Genomic DNA, 4,200 nt, shown 5'->3' on the forward strand with positions numbered 1-4,200 from the left:
AGTAAGTGTGAAATGATATCTCATTATGGTTTTGAACCCTATTGGTTTTGATAAATTGACATCTATATGTCTATCTATCTGCTATTATATATAGTGTTACAAACACATTCATAAAAATATTTAGACAAGTATTTGTACTAATGCTTTTTATTAATACTTTATATTTAATGTCTTTTAAAAACAAACATTTTATTGTAGTTGCAACTTCCCTTATTTTGAGTTTTAAATTTTTATTATGTATTCATGTCTTGCATATCAAAAAATACTACATGCAAATATTGAATTTATATTTTAAATGATGTTAAATATTTTAAAATAATATCAATGGAAAATAAGAGATCATATCAGGTGTAAGAAAATTAAGAAAAACTAAATGACTTCATATGTTTCAATGGGAAAAGAATAAAGAGATATTATTTCTAGTGATAATTAGAGAAATGTAGATTAAAATATGTTTAAGCCTAATGATAGTTAACTTGTAAAGTTAGGAAAAGGAACTAAATAGGAAAAATATGTAGTAAGTTAGCAAAAAAAGTAAATTTATAAGGAAAAAGCATGAAAATATGACAAAATTTAGATTAAAATGCTATACAAATAAATATAAATGGCTTAAATTTACTTTTAACATACATACTTATATTGAGTAACATACATACTCACATTGGGTACACATGCACATATGTACACACACACTACAATTCTTTTTCTGTACCATTAAGCAGACAATCTTAAAAGTTATTTAGAAACTATTCCTTTTTTTTTTTTGCCTCATCATGGCTTTAGTTTTAATTTCTTCAATCATTTTCAAAACTGGACATTTCTGATGTTTACTTCCATATGAAATACACACATTTCTTTTATATTCCTTCTTTCTGTCCTTTGCCTGTTTATCTTTTTTTTCCTCAATTTTTTTTAAATTGCAGTTGTCAGTTACAGTGTGTCAGTTTCTGGTGTACAGCACAATACCCCAGTCATGTATATATATACATATATTCATTTTCATATTCTTTTTCGTTAAAAATTATTACAAGATATTGAACATACTTCCCTGTATTATACAGAAGAAACATTTTTAAAAATCTATTTTTATATATAGTTTGCAAATCTCAAACTCCTAAATTTATCCCTTCCCACCTCCTTTCCCCAGGTAACCATAGATTGTTTACTGTATCTGCAAGTCTGTTTCTGTTCTGTAGATGAGTTCATGGTGTCTTTTTTTAAAAATTAGATTCCAGATATGAGTGATGTCATACGGTATTTTTCTTTCTTTTTCTGGCTTACTTCACTTAGAATGACGGTCTCTAGGTCCATCCATGTTGCTGCAAATGGCATTATTTTATTCTTTTTTATGGCTGAGTAGTATTCCATATATATATATATGTATATATACACACCACAACTTCTTTATCTGGTCATCTGTCAGTGGACATTTAGGTTGCTTCCATGTCTTGACTATTGTATATAGTGCTGCTATGCACATCAGGGTGTATGTATCTTTTTGAATTAGAAATATGTATGAGATGTAAGGTGGAAAAGACAGGATTGATATTGAAGGCTGACACAGAAAATAATGAAAACTGTCACAGAACTCCCAACCTTAACAAGAGCAAAGTGATATAAGAGTAAGTAAATAAACAAGTATGGTCAAACTTTAAAAATAAAATTGATTTGTTCCATCATGTGCTGGAGGTAAGAGTGGACCATGCTCAGGCCAGTAGAATCCCCCTAGAAAATCTTTTACTGGTGGGAAGCAATATTCTATTCTATTCTGTGGTAAAACTTGCACTTGCTACTGAAAATGGCTTTCTTAGGGTTTCACCCCTATCATGTGGGTGTATGAGAGACCAATGAATCTTCATTTTGCTACCATTTGAATTTCTTTTACTATTGTTAGTAGGTTTGTAAGTGTTCTGAGTTTCTCTAGGTGGATAATACCATCTATAATAATTTAATACTGAGTTCTTCTTGCAGCTATGTGTTCAGCATGTTTCCTTATTGAATTATTGTATTAACTATTGTATTAGCTATTGTATTACCCAGGTAATACAGTCCATCTGTGTTTTCTTCACACCTTTAAGACATACACTTCTAATGTGTCACCATTTACTTGAAACATAGTCATTGTCATATAAAGGAATATCCTTTAAAAGTTAATAAAGATATTTTATTATTTTCTCAAATGACATTATATAATGTCCTCAAATGACACTGCAGCATTTAATAACATTTTATGTAATTTTTTTCTTTTGATTCAATAAAATATTAAATTATAAATGTTAAAACTAAAATTTAATGTTAAGTATATTACTTTATATTTAATAATTTATCAAATCAAAATTATATATAAGTGAAAAATCCTAGTATCAAACTATACTTACATTCCCAAAATAAAATAGATTTTAGTCATTGTTTTAACATATTTCTAGATTTTATTTATAATATGTTGCATTTTTAGATATATGCTTACCTAAGCTTATTTAGTATTTGAGTAAAAGTTATGCTAAAATATTTTGACATAAGGGTTAATGGGATTTGAAATATTAATTGGGGTACATTTGTATATTCTACATTATAATAATACATTTAACATGAGATTTATATTTTTCTTTGTAAATTTGAAAACCAAATCTATTAAGCCATCTTTATCCACTTTGATTTTGAAATTCACTCCTTAAACAACTTTTCCTAATTTTTTCATTGATTCAATTTGTCAGTTTTATCAACTCTTGTCAATGTCTAAGAATAAATTTTACAAGATATTTACTTAGTTTCTATGGTTATGTCCACTTCTCACACAAATTGTGTGCATTTCTAATATTTATTTATTTTTATTTTTCTTGATTTGATTTGGAATTACACTGCATTTTTGAATGAGCCAAATCTAGAATGTAGTTATCAGAAAAACCTGTGGATTTTCTGTAATTTCTGTGTACCTCTATTATCATATTTTATCAGTTTTTTATCATCATTTTTATCATTTAAAAAAAATTTAGTTATATGCTTTATTTTATTGTCATACCTTCTCTGAGACATTTAAATATGAGAATATTCTCTGGTTTCAACTTTGCATTTAGTAAGTTTTAATGGGTTGAGGGTTCATGTTTTGTTCTATTTTATATCGCAGTTTTCAATTCCTACTTGGGCCAATAATTTCTTTAAAAAATTTTATTGATGTTTAGTTGATTTACAATGTTAGTTTCAGGTATACAGCAAAGCAATTCAATTATACATATACATACATACGTATTTTTTCTTTTCAGATTATTTTTCATTATATGTTATTACAAGAAATTGAATACAGTTCCCTGTGCTATGTCACAGGTCCTTGTTGACCTAACAACTTTTAAAAATCTTTTTCAAGTTCTAGGTAGCTTGAAATTTCATTTCATTTGATAGGTTATGCTATTTTTATTATTTCAAATAATTAAATTAGTCAAACATAATTTAGTTAATGTAATTAATTCATTCTAGACATAATGTGATCTTGTGGTTGGATGGCTTAGTTTACTAGGGTTGCCAGAATCAAATACCACTGACTGAATGGCCTAAACAGCAGGATTTTTCCTTGCAATTCTACCATCCTTCAAGTCAGGCTTCAGGAGGATCGGTTCCTTCTGTGGTCTCTCTCCTTGGCTTAAAGGCAGCTGTCTTCTCCCTGTGTCTTCACATGTCTTGCCTCTGTGACAGTCTGTGTCCAGGTTTCCTCCTTTTGTATAGACACCACCCATATTGTATTTTAATTTAGTTATTTTGGTGATGTGGGTGTTGTTGGGTTTACCATTTATGATATACTTTCTTTGGGGAATAATACTAGTAATATTGTTTTTTCTGATTATGCCTTTACCTTTTAAAAATTAACATTCATGTTGACATTTCACTTTTCTACTCTGATAATGCAATCAGTGGCGTTATTCTTGCAATACCAAAGTGAATAATGTTTATAATTTAAGAAAATATTTTGTCAAACCTAACCCTTCTTATATATAATACAATAGTAAATAGATTGTGACAGTACTTTTTCCAAACATTTCCAATATTAAAAAAATAACTATAATCTTGAGAAAAACATATTTTTGCTATAGGTACATTTTTGTACAACCATAATTATTTTTAAATGCCATTAAACATTTTCTACTTCTTAATTGATTAATACATATTTAAATATATAGAAATAAAGTATTTGATTGTATATTAAATTCA

This window comes from Camelus ferus, chromosome 6 (assembly GCF_009834535.1).
Source record: "Camelus ferus isolate YT-003-E chromosome 6, BCGSAC_Cfer_1.0, whole genome shotgun sequence".
In the NCBI taxonomy this organism is placed as follows: domain Eukaryota; kingdom Metazoa; phylum Chordata; class Mammalia; order Artiodactyla; family Camelidae; genus Camelus; species Camelus ferus.